Here is a 13,565-nt window from a genome sequence, read left to right as displayed (position 1 = left end):
TTGACTAAAAATAAACTAACCTATAGATTCTTTGGGATCTTTTCTTTATGTCTTAAGAAAAAAAATAAATTAATGGTTGTTCAAAAGCCATGTTTAGGAGTAAAGTCCATTCTCATCCTTTAGAGGTCAGACACTTTTTCAGTTGGTTAATATATGATGATCCTGTATTCATAAAGATATCACTGATCATCAGGTTCTTCCCAAGATAAATCCTACAGTAAATTCCTCTCGACATGTAAGTAAAGGTATTGCATGTTCTACAATCATTTCATTTGCAGATGAAGGGTTCTTGTATTTGCCCTTAACTTTTCTGGGCAGAAATTCAGAAGCAGAACTCTGGCCTGTTAAGAGGCACAGCTGTACCCTGCAGGTAGAATGAAAAGGTCCTAGATGAGGTCTTGAATGCGTGTCCGTACATGCTTCACACTGCAACCTAATGTGCAGCCGCGGACCACCCCACCCGAGATAATAAATGAGAAATTCTCAGGGCTGTTGAGCACTTTGCAAATTTTCACAGTGGATCAGCACAAACTTAGTTAGCACAGGTGTTCACATAATTGTGATTCATTGGAAAAATTCTCAGTGCTCAATAGCCCTCACACTTTTCCCTCCTAGGTGCTGGTTGAGTGTGAGTATATTGTGGGGAAATGTGCCATGATGTTGGGCTCCACTGGCTCTTGGCTAAAGGGTGTTGGGCTGATAAAAAAAACCTGCTAAATGTGTCCAATTCTCTTGGTCCATTTGCTTAAGTCTCTGAAACTGGAGAATGACATGTATTCAATAGTTCAATAGCTAGAAACCAAGTCCAACATTAAGAAAGAAATCCCTTCTGATATTGGATAATATTAAGACTTTTTCTGAGGTTATTTTAAAAATCATTAAATCCCAAATAATGTAAAGGTCTCATTCCTCATTTTTCTTGCATTGTAGCTGCCATCTTCTGGGGAACTGTGCTCGGTCCCATCTAATTGCCAGTTTTGCTCATTTCTTAAGGTTGGCCACCATTTAGAATACAACTCAAAGGTAATCATTCTGAACTAGTGAGACAGCTCACTCTACAGTCAGCCCTCTGTATCAGTCTTAGCTTGTCTGTTTACAGAGTTAAGCAAAATGACCTGCTACAAGATTTGCATAGCCTTTAATGCAATGAATTAAATAACTGGGGGATTAAAAAAAAGACTGATCATGTAGTTAATGAATATTGATTAGGCTCCTACATTGTGCTTGACTTCGTGGTAAGTACCCTGAATTTGAGGATAAAGTAAAAGAGAAAGTGTCTGCCTATGCTTCATGTATGATCCACATATGGCTGCTTTACTCTATGATCTTTTTTAAATAAACAGTGAATTAAAAGGATTTCAAATTTCTATGGTTTCCTCTATTGAAAATTACTTCAGCAGGTTTGCCTGCTGCTGATTCCTGTGTCCCTGCCCACAGAATTTCTTCTTAAGGGAAGTGACCAAACAGATCATACTTTCTATTTCTGTTAAACTTCCACTAATTTCTTTCAAGCATTTGATGTATAAGTCTAGGCTGATTTGAATGGATCTATAGACTTTTTCCAACTTCTTTCTAAGGAAAGAGCAAACACGTGCTTTCGTAAATTATTTCAAATGATCAACTAAAGATATAAACCTAAGCACAGATGCAAAAACCCTCAGTGGTCCTTATACTACCTCAAACCGAGAACCTACCTGGTACCATCACAAAGGAGGGTCCAGGTCTTTTTTTTCTTTATTCTGAAATACCGCAGCTCTTCTCAAAAATGGATGTTTCTCCATTTTCAAATAGAGAAACAGAGCATTAGTACTGACAGAAATCCCACATCTTCATCAGCTACCTCATGTTCCCAAATGAGACACTAGGCTAACAGACACATTATTACTAGCAGATGCTTTAGCCACCCCATCCTTATACTCTCCCCTATTCTTTTCACCTACAGTGGACCAGGGTGTCACTAAGATTCCAGCTGTCTGAACTGGAAACAGAATTGTATGACCTTAATGTCTCCTTTTCTCTGAATTCTTGCTGAACTTACTAAATCCTACTAGGTCTCTCTAGATTAGGAAAGCCATTCCAAAAAAGAGAGGAAAAAAACCCACATCTGAGATACAGCAACACTTTCATGAAATTTCAGAATTAAAAAAAAAATTCAAAAAGGAAAAGATCCAAAAGTAGAGCACTTACTAAGGAACTAAAATGTTTAAATTGTGTTTCTAGAAGATTCTGTTGTTTGTTCTTGATCCTTATCAGAGTTTGGTTTTGAGAGAACAGGGCATGGAAAGGGCAGTGGATCCCTGTAGAAATACACAGAAGGTATGCTACTCTTGTCCCTGTAAGTGTGGGAGTAGCAACAGGTGAAAAATCATTCTCCAACTTAGCGATGGGACAGGGAGAGGAAATTGGTCCAAAGCTAATGAATAACTTTTGAAGTCTTAGATAAAAATAGTAATATTTATTGATAGATGTACACAGAGAATATTTAGTATAGAAATTGTGGAAACCTAAGGTTGCTAATAGTTGTACAAGCACTTCATTGTCCACAAATGTCTATTAAATTATGTTCTCTAAAATCTACATTTATCATACTGAAATATATAGACTCTGTCTAAATAGTAAGTAATATCTGAAGCCAAATCAGATAGCAAATTGATGAAGTCAGGACCTTTTACTGTCAAGATCACCTTTTTTTATTGTAAGAAATTAACTTTTAGTGAATATCTAAGCTTATGACAGTATTTGTGAACCACACAGATCACTGCTGAGTACTGCAACTCTAATTTTATTTGAAATACCTCTTCATTCATTTATGTTTATTATTGCCATCCTAAGACACAAAGTTTTAGATTTCTGCTCATTAGTATAAACAGACTTCTCTGATTTGTTCGGTCTTATTTCCAAACTGCAGGCATTAGTTGGTGTGTTATCTTTAATAGTGAGAGATATACTATTCCATCTTTAAAGCCATGATCAAGATGTTTTTCAGGCTTGAAAACAAAATATCTATAGCATTTTTTTTTTAGCTCAATCAAACCTCTTTCCTCTCTTTCTCTCCCTCTCTGTCTCCGCTATCTTTCAATACCAGCATGAGTGCTAATTTATGTGATGATTCTGCCACTCTAATGTTATTCTACAATTCACAAATAAGGCACTTCACATCCTTAAAATTTGTCTCCAAAATATTGCAGCCTTGTTCTGATATTATCTCTACATCTAACTTCTTACATAACTATATATTTTTGTGTACAATTCTTTAGTAGGATATAGTGAGTTTTGCATTGGCCACTAAAATAATACTTAAATCATCTTTATAAGAAATAAAAGAAAAGGGGCGCCTGGGTGGCTCAGTCGGTTAAGTGGCTGCCTTCGGCTCAGGTCATGATCCTGGGGTCCTGGGATTGAGCCCCACGTCCTGCTCCCTGCTCAGCGGAGAGCCTGCTTCTCCCTCTCCCTCTGCCTGCCACTCTGCCTACTTGTGCTCTCTCTCTATCTCTCTGTCAAATAAATAAATAAAATCTTAAAAAAAAAAAGAAATAAAAGAAAAAATGGATGCATTCTTTCTTTTCTGGAGTGGGATACTGGCCTTGTGTATCACTAAGACCAGTGGAATATGTTAGAAATATCATACTTCAAAAAAATCTGTGTCGGAGGAGGGGAGAGAGGAATGCCTAAAGAGTTTGCAACATTATTTCTTGTGCTAGTCTCCCTGAGAGTATATTAAAAACAAAGTAACCTCTCTTGGGTCTGGGATGCTTTTGGCATACCCTTGCTGAGGGCAGTGGAATGGACCAGATGGTCTCTTGAGTTCTCCTCCAAGCCTCTCACATCCTAATACATGGTCAGAATACAAGAGATCCAACTTTATTCCCATTTTGAGGAAGGTATTCTTGTAGGCTGGCCCTTATTTCATCCAGATATTGTTTAAGCTACAATAACTTGCTTCTATTAGGGAGAACTGAATTCCTGTGGTATTGAAGGAAAAAAAAAAAAGAAAAACATCCTCTTGCATCAGATTCAAATGTTTTCCAGATCTACTGGTGGTAATTGACATAATTCATTTTAATGAGTTAGAAGTATTTGAAGAGCTTTCAGTGAAAACATGTGGGGCCGCTCTCTAAATTCCTAGGCTTTTAGAACCCCCTCGGTCTCCAGTGTTTCTACATTTGCCATATCCAGTAAACTGATAAACAAAAATGATTTATTGTAAAATAGTTATAAGTAAAGAAATGTCCTCTGAGGATACAATAATTGTTTTCATTTTCCTTTCCCCAGTGCCAGTGGTATAATAAAATGCTAATAGATGCAAATTATGCATGATCTTTAATGCATACTAAAGAGAGACCATTTAAAAATCAGGTACCTTTTGTTGGTGAGTAGGCAGTGGAATATTGTTTTCTAGGCAGTGGAATATTGTTTTCTTTTTAAGATCTGGTGCAAACCTGGAAGGTTCATTTCTGGATTGTCTGCATGTACAGGCCCACCTCCAGACGGCTACAGTTAGACATTCCAGAGGAGGGGTGGAGGCAGAATAGGGGGAGGAGAAGAGGCAAACAAAAACATCTTTGGCTCCAAATGATTCCATAAGGAAATCTTGGAAAGAAAAACAAGCATCACCCCAACAGAACAGCCGCTGTGACTTAAAGAAGAGAAAATTGAAATACATGAAAAATCAATGAGGTAATAATTAAATTGTGGGGCACAGCATACAGCAGTCGGGACACTCCATGCATTTGGTAACGGAGACAGGGAACTGAAGTCATCAGTAGTTAAGAGGGAGCAAAGAACAGCCCTCATCTGGAAGCTAATTTCATAATGAGACACTAAAAAACACATACCTGCTACAGTATAGAGGATATTTATAGGAGGTTAAAGATACAAATTAAAGTCCAGCAGCCTATACATTCCTGATTACCCAGCATTCTTAAATCAGTCCTCCTCAGTCTCACACCTGGGGTCTCAGCTGCAGTGTAGCTGTCATTTACGCTACCCATGGCCCACGATTGATGACAGTCATTCGCTGATGAAGCTGTATACATCATTTCTGTCCGAGCTGTACTGGCCAGATGGACCCTGACCATCCATCGCCTGTCAGGGACGCATCTGTTCACACTGCTGCTAGGGGTACTAACAAGTCATTGGCTTTCCAAAAGGACAGTGTCAGCTGGATAGGGCACAACATAAAAACTGGTGTTGTTGGGTCTTTCTTTCTTTCTTTTTTCTTTCTTAAATCAAGAAACGGGTTTGTTTGTTTGTTTTTTCTCTTAATAGGGGATACATTGCATTAACTTTTTTAAAAAGTAGAAGTAGGGATATCCAAAAGATCAGAGACACTTCATTAACTTCGTATTGACAAAGCAAGTTGGTTTTCTTTCTGAAATTTGTTGTTGTTGATGATGTCATTAATAAAATATCGTCCATTTGAGATTATGATATTAAAATGTTTGTGAAGATCTGAGAAGTTTCATTACCAATATTTGTTTCTATTTTGAAAAGTCAATGATGTCTGTGTACTCTTTTTTTCCAAATCCAGGTTAATGTTACTTGTTTTACTTCTTTGTATTAAATAAAATTATCTCTCTGGCTGAAATAAAATGTAATCTAAAGAAAAATTTGCAAAACGTTTCCATAAATCTAATCAATAACAAGATAGTTCTAATCCAAAGAAAGTTCTGTAATAAATTTCCATAAATCTAATCATAGTAAGATAGTTCAAGTCTGGTGAAGATCATGTTTTCATGTTAATTTGTTGCCACTTTAAAATGTGTTTACAAGGAAAGGAATTGTTTTAACATCTGGATGAAGCAGTACCCGTGATTTAATTAGTCCTTCTGTGTCAAGAACCATTTGGGCACTTTCCCTATATTTTCTGGGCATTTTCCCTTCATTTGCTCTTCACATCCCTATGAGGTAGAACTCTTATTCCCATTTTCCAGATCAAGAAACTCAAGAATAAAGAGTTAATGGATCCACATGTAGTGTTATTGGAAGAGCTGGGATTTGAGCCCAAAGTGGTTCTGACACCAAATTCCAGAGGTTAATTTCTTTTTGATTTGAGCTCCTAAAAATGGTCTTCAGATATGGATCAAAACAGTCATTACTGCCCAGCATCCCGATACCTTTTCTAAATTCTTACTTCTGTTATAAAAATAAAATTATTTTGCCTTGGCTGAAATTTAACAAGAGGGATTTTAAATTAAGCAAGAATGAGAACATCAGTCAAAATCAGACAATTAATTGGTTTCTTTTTAAAATTAAAGATAGAATTTACATTTTAAAATCTACTTTGTCATGTAGAGACATGTTTCGAAAAGATTCATAATCAACACCCACAGAATGTTTTTAAATGAATAAAAGTTTAAAATCTACTCAAAATGATGTTGAAGAAAGCAGAGCATGTGGTAAGACCAGTCTTCAACAGGTAAGCAAAGCAGAGGCAACTGTTAGGATGAATATGAAAGTGAGTGGGTATCTGTAGAGATCCTTAAAATAAAATTATTTATAAATACATGTCTCAAGCAGAGCCTCCAGCTCTTTATTGCTTCAGTTTCCTGATTTAAAAAAATGAAAAAAAAATGCACGCTTTTTTTTTTTTCCACCAATGGAATTGTATTTTACAAACTTGGGTAAAAACTTACTGTAAAAGAAAAGAATCTAATTTTACTAGATGGAAAACTGATAAAGAGATGAGGCTATTTTCAAGGTCACAGAGGAGGCATTTCTATATTGGCAATGTGAGGCACGTTGTTGAAAAATATGAGTGACTATAAACCTCATTTTGGCTGTCGGCTTTGGCAGCAGCAAGAGATCTGCAGGGAAATTTCTCCATAATTCTCCATTTTGGCTTCATAAATTGGCAAACCACATGGTTTTTCTTGCTATGAAGGTCTTAACCTCCAATTAATTTACTTTGCTCTTTTTCTTACAATTTTTCTTCCTGTAGAAATATGGTAAAACTTTGAAACAAAACTAAATTTCTTGATGTCTTCTACTGTTTTAACTCATGAGCAAATATATTTTTACAAAGAAAGTTTCCATAAATATGCATGGTAAGTCTATATAAACTGATTGCCATTCTTGGTTCCTCCTGCATTCAAATATGAATGGTCCACACTCTAAAGAAATTTGTAATTCCTGAAAGGAGAGGGGAATATTGACAAATAACTACAAAGAAGCTAAAATGTCTTTAAATTGTAAAAACAATATTATAAAATTTGAGATGAGATTTCTTACAGCTGAGATAGTAAAAAAAAAATCTTTATGGAGGAGGTAGTATTTGAAATGTCTTTTTAAAAAAATGTTTAATTTTTAACTAATTTCTACATCCAATGTAGGGTTTGAACTCACAACCCCAAAATCAAGATCCACGGACTGAGCCAGCCAGGCAGCCCTTGAAATGAATCTTGATGAATTTATTTAGGAACTTAATTTGTGTTAGACAAGAGATGGCATCTCAGGTAGAGGAAACAGATTTAACACAGGGCTCTAGGTAGAGAATCAAAGGTCAGAAGATGTAATAGTGAGGACACTAATTTGCATTTGCATTTGTATATTACTTATCATAGATGATTTGTTAATGTTTTCTAAATGTGTGAGCAAATGAATAGTAAAAATGAGTTAAAATCTTTAAGAGTCTTGAGCATCCATGAGTTAGAATTTACAATTCCATCATAAAAAAAAACCAAGAAGCTCTATAGTGGTAGGTAAGAAACTACTCTTTTCAAAAATATGCATGTACTAAATCCTCATCCCTGGCTCCCATGAATATGTACATGGTGAGAGGGGCTTTGCAGAAGTGATTAAAGGTGGAGATCCTGAGATGGGAAGACTATTTTGAATTATCCAGGTGTGCCCAGCCTAATCGAATGAGTTCTTAAAAGAGAACATTTCCACACTTGGTTCAGAAAGAGATGTGACTGGACAAAGCATGAGATAGAGATGACATTGCTGACTTTGAAGGTGTAGAAAAGGTGCCACGAGCCAAGAAGGCAAGCCTCCAGAAGTAGGAAAAAGCATGGGGAAAAAAAAATGGATTCTCCCCCAGAATGTCCAGGAAGGAATACAGCTCTGCCAACACTTTCATTTTAGCTCCATCTGACCCATGTCAGACTCTGACCCACAGATAATGAACGTGTGTTGTTTTAAGTCCCTAAGTGTGTGGTCATGCATTAAGGCAGATGGATCTATTTTGTATTGTTTGGGCGTACCACAGTTTATAGGTCCACCAGGATATTTTCAAACATTGTGTTGCCACCTGGGAAGTCAATGCTGAAAATGTACATATAAAAATTGGGATCAAGTTCTAGGAAGAAAAAGGAATTCATTACTAAAATGCATATAACATATCTGTGATTAAATGATAGGATGAAATGTCTGTGTTAATTCGTATGTTTGCTTTTCAATAATAAAATTAATACTGAGATATTGGGAGTTTTCAGCATTGATCAAGATATAGTTTGATCTTTTTTTGTTGTAATTTTGTGATCTATTTTGCTTTTGATTAACTAGTTTTCCTAAGCAAAAAAGAAACTTGACAAATAAGTCATCAGAAATATTGAGTTAGATTTTGTGGAATTGTGTCTCTTCTATCTTGCGTATTCTATACGAACTCTGACCACAGTCCAGTCAAAAATTATTGTTTCATTGGAGTGGTAAAGTCTGTACATATGGTTTAAAAAAATTGAGTGTCTTGTCCCATTATTCATCCTTTCAAAACAAATGGCTATTCAGTGTGCCAGTCTTCTGTATATGTCTGGTTGACTTAAGATATCGTAAGTTATTGTCTGTGATGTAGCCCACCAGAATTAGATAGAAGGTTAAGAATTTATCTCGTAATTTAGGCAATATATATGGTCATTACAAAGAGAACTAAAGAAATGTTTTGCTCAGACTAATTTTTTTCTGGAAAAATTAGGAAAAATTGAGGAAAATGAATATAGAGTTTTGTGCTCAAGTCGCTTTTCATATGTGGATTTGTGGTATTGTATACTGAGTAAGCTGGTGGGGGAATTAATAGATCGCGTTTTTGTAAATAAGTTACTACTTGATAGCAACATTGCAGCCGAAGTACCGTCTCTGGGCTTTCTGGCCAATGGCCTTCAGGTTCATGCAGAGCCAGGCTGCTCGCAAAAGTCTCTTTGGCTTCATTTGCTGTGCATACAAGGTTCTGTTTGTTGGGTTTTCTTTTCACTTCCAAGTTCATATGGAAGGAATTTCTTTTTTAACTTTGTACCACACAGAACTCAATTCCACTGTCCAATTATCTGCCTCTCCACCTCGGAATCACCATAGAGCCGCTCCGAGATCAAGTCGGCTGAGCAAGATACTGCGCATTGTGATGCTAGACTGGGTGGCCGGACGTCCTGCTGCTCCCGGGACTGGCCGGGAGCCTTGTGGAGAAGTGTGCAGTCCTGAGGGACCTGGCCGGACCTCCGGTTAACTTCCCATGGGAAAAGCAGACTCCAAGCCAATCACCGATGGCACATCAAAATATTCAACTAACCACGCACATCCTTTTGCGTTTGCGAACCCTGGGCTGGACACCTGTTTCACTTAGCCTTGTTGCGGTGGAGGCCGTCTTTTTATTCCTGTTTGCTTCCCTTATACAAAGCCTCTGCTAGGAAAAGTCAGCCAAGTCTTACATGCAAAGTGTGACTGGACGTAGGCAGTGGTGACGCTCTCATCTTAGGACATGTAAATCCAAGCTGTGCTCTATTCCCATGGAACTTGCTCACTTCCATTTATTTTTCATGTCCCCAAGGTTAAGACAAAAAATAAATAAATAAAAAATAAAAAATAAAACGGACAAACAAAAGCCCCACAACTTTTTTTTTCCAGTTAGAATAAGGAAGTTTTACAACTTTAAACCATCCACTTCTTTCCACTCTGACGCAAATTTCTATTCCATCTCATTCACATTTCGTTCATTTAATTTAAGCCCACCCAAAGATCACAAGATGTAGAGACAAGCAGACCTGGGATCGGTGTTCATTCTCTCAGGTATCTGCCATGTAACATGAACAAGACACATAGGCTTTCTGTGACTATTTCCTCAATTGTAAAAACGGGTATAGTTCCGAATTAATTTATTCATTTATTAATTCTTTAAATTAGTCTCACTCTCCTAGGCACTGAGATAGAAACATGAAGAGTGCCTGTCCTCAAGGGGTTTCAGTCTACTGGTTACAGATTGTGAATTAAAAGGTAATCACTGAGATGGGGCCCCTGTGTGGCTCAGTGGGTTAAGCATCTGACTCTTGGTTTTTGGCTCAGGTCATTGTCTCATGGGTCGAGGGATGGAGCCCCGGGTCTGACTCGAGGCTCAGCAGGGAGTAAGCTTGAGATTCTCTCCCTCTGCCCTTCCCCCTAGTCACATGCATGCTCTCTTTCTTTCTCAAATAAATAAATAAATCATAAAAAGTACAAATAAAAGGTAATCACTGAGAAAGTATATATGGAGCTGGGAGGAGAATAGCTCTAAAGCTCTGTGTGGTTCAAGCACTTGGCTCTCCAGTGACCTGCGGGAGTGCAGGCAGGATTGGGGGAGATATGTAAAGTACCAGCACCCTAACAGGTAATCAATAAAGGTTCCTTCCTGGTCCAGAGGATACTCTTAATTAGTTGGCACTGTATTTTTACTTTCTCTTTTGATGTTTCACAAATGGAGTTTTAATATTTTTATGTCCCCTACTTTAAGATCCTGGCAAGATGAGACCACAGGTTTCACTTTTCTTATTAAATCTTTTACTTTAGTGGCCAAGAAGTTAAGTTCTGGCCTCACACTTCCTTGCTTGAAATCCCACCTGTGCTACCATGGGACATTTGACCTTGAGCAACTTGCTGAGACTCTCTGGGTTTTTGTTTCTGTTTTCAGCAAATAAAAGTAATAAATGTGCTTTATGGCTGGCTTAAAAGAGAAGTGTAAAGAACTTATAAAATAGGTAATTTTAATTTTAATTGTTCCTGTTATTATTATTATTATTATTATTTACTCTCTTGCCTTCTCCAGAGTATAATGATATAATAAAGGCTCCAGTGATATAATAAATGCTGAGTGACCAAAAGGCCACTTTTGGGTACTAATGGCATTCTCTGCTTTTGTTCTTTTATTGCTGGGAGAATAGCAAAGCGCCATTTACAGATGATGTTCTGGGATTAGTTGAGGAGCAAGAACAGGGGATACAACAGGGTTTTTTCTACCTGCTGTACTCAAACAGAAGGTTTCTTTGAATCAGGAAGATCTTCTACTCTGCTATGAACTCCTTAAAACCTGGACTTAACCTTAGTTACCCTTGTAACCACAATGACTAGCATGGCGCCGGGAACCTGGTAAAACCCTGAGCCGTTCCACATAGATAAGCATATCGGAGATGCTTAATAGTATTGAAGGGTGAATAAATGATTGAATTAAAGATGGTTATAGTCAAAACACCACCACTTGAGGCTGGCAGTTCCTGAGACAGCTCAGTGGATCTATAGAAAATCTCTGTAAAAAACATGAGCATTCTCCAGGACAACGAATCCTTTGGAAAGTTGCCAGGCAGGTTACTTGACCATGAAACAAGAAAGCATACTGATGAAGGATGAAGAAGAAACACAGAACCTATGAAACAAGGTAGAGAAGAACATGGACTCTAACATCAGAAGAATCCATGTTTACATCTCATCTCCATCCTGTTGCAGACATCTTGATGATGGTTTCCTCATCTGCAAAATGGAGACAGTCAAACCTGCTTCAAAGGACACAGTAAGAATCAAAACAAGCCTGCCAAGGTGTAGCATAACATGGCAGGTAAGTGCCCGGCCTCTGGCCTCTGACTATTTGGATGTAAGTCCCAGCTCTGTCACTTGATAGTGCTGAGCATATTAATTTCACCTTTCTGTGTGTCAGTTTTCTCATCTATGAAATGATAATGATAACAGAGTTGCTATGAGAATTAAATGGATAAATACATGTTAAATTTCTTAAAACAGTATCTGTCACAGAGCAGGGCCAGAATATGTTGCTGTTCTTTTTTAAGCAATAGGACATAATTTAGGTATTTCCCTTTTATGGTTCTACCTGGACTATACCTTCTTGGTCCTCAAGTGATCAATAAGAACCCCAGAGAAGAAAAATTCATCACCTTTGATTGTTGGTCTACTGATTAGGAGGTCAACATTTGGGATCTGAAATAAGTTACCAATGTCCATAGTCACCAACAATATTTGTATTTTACTTTGGACCATTTTTTCGTTTTGTTTTTGGGGCAAGAGATTATGTAAAATCTAATGCACTATCATTCTTTAAAAAAAGACTTATTTTTAAGAAATGCAACACCTAAAATGAGATGCAGTGAGATATATGCCATGAAATAAAAAAAGGTATGTCAGATGAGAGAAGAGGTATTTGCTCACCATTTTCTAAGATGAAAATGTGCCATCTGCCTGCTCACACTGTGGGACAGACGTTGCTATCGATGCAAAGATTTGCTTTTGTTTTTGTTTTGTTTTCCTTTCCTCGACCAGTATAGAAAATTATGTAGTTTCTTTTTCTGGTCATTTTAAAATACAATAAGAAGAAGACTTGAGGCTTTAGAATCTTAAAATGTTATAGCTAAAGGGGATCAGAGTTAGCCCAAACCCCACATTGTATTGGTGAGGTGGATTTACTTTGCCTAACAATTTACTTTTCTCACTCATTTATTTATTCAAAAATAACTATGCAAAATTATTTTTTTTTTTTTTTTTTTTTTTTTTTTTTTTTTTTTTTAAAGATTTTATTTATTTATTTGAGACAGAGAGAATGAGAGAGCGAGAGCACATGAGAGGGGAGAGGGTCAGAGGGAGAAGCAGGCTCCCTGCCGAGCAGGGAGCCCGATGCGGGACTCGATCCAGGGACTCCAGGATCATGACCTGAGCCGAAGGCAGTCGCTTAACCAACTGAGCCACCCAGGCGCCCCTGCAAAATTATTGATCACTATATTAGTCAGGGTTCTCCAGAGAAACAGAACCAATACATTGTAGATAGGTGGATGATAGATAGATAGATAGATGGATAGATGATATTTATTATAAGGATTTGATTAATGTTACTATGGAGGCAGACAAGTCTCAAGATCTCCAGGGCAATTCTACAAGCTGGAGACCCAGGAGAACCAATGGTATAGTTTTACTCCAAAGGTCAGCAGTCTCCAGACCCAGAAAGAACCACAGTTTTTTTGTTTGAGTCCAAAGGCAGGGAAAAGCTGTTGTCCCAATTAGAAGACTATCAGGTAGAAGGAAGGTGGGTCAGCCTTTTTGTGCTATTCAAGTCTTCAGCTGATTGGATGAGGCTCACCCACACTAGGGAGGTCAATCTGCTTTACTCATGCCACCAATTTTGATGTTAATTTCATCCAAAAGTACCAAATAAGAAAAAATATTACAGAAATACCCAGAATGATGTTTGATCAAAGGTCTAGGTACCCAGTGGCACAGTCAAGTTGACACATAAAAATAAGTATCCGAACAACCTGTCCAAGTGTCAGGCGTTATTCTAGGCCTTGAAGATAGAGACAAATAATTGTGTGTAAAAGGCTTAAAATCCA

The 13,565-nt window shown here is 37.4% G+C and overlaps 1 long non-coding RNA gene across 21 annotated transcripts in view; it reads left to right on the top strand.

Annotated features, from left to right (window-relative positions):
• Positions 1-13,565, top strand: part of LOC118522266 (uncharacterized) — a 436,304-nt gene that overhangs the window by 368,400 nt on the left and 54,339 nt on the right. For 19 of the 21 annotated variants that reach the window (XR_013447181.1, XR_013447184.1, XR_013447175.1 and 16 more), the window contains 2 exons: positions 9,237-10,200; positions 11,680-11,788. The exons of 1 other annotated variant lie outside the window; for it this stretch is intronic. This is a non-coding gene — a long non-coding RNA (uncharacterized LOC118522266). The remainder of the gene's footprint in view (positions 1-9,236; positions 10,201-11,679; positions 11,789-13,565) is intronic. One more of the 21 variants, XR_013447172.1, reaches the window with a different exon arrangement.

This window comes from Halichoerus grypus, chromosome 4 (genome assembly GCF_964656455.1).
Source record: "Halichoerus grypus chromosome 4, mHalGry1.hap1.1, whole genome shotgun sequence".
Classification (NCBI taxonomy): Eukaryota; Metazoa; Chordata; class Mammalia; order Carnivora; family Phocidae; genus Halichoerus; species Halichoerus grypus.
The sequence above is the reverse complement of the archived record's forward strand: the minus strand, read 5'-3'. Positions and strand labels throughout refer to the sequence as shown.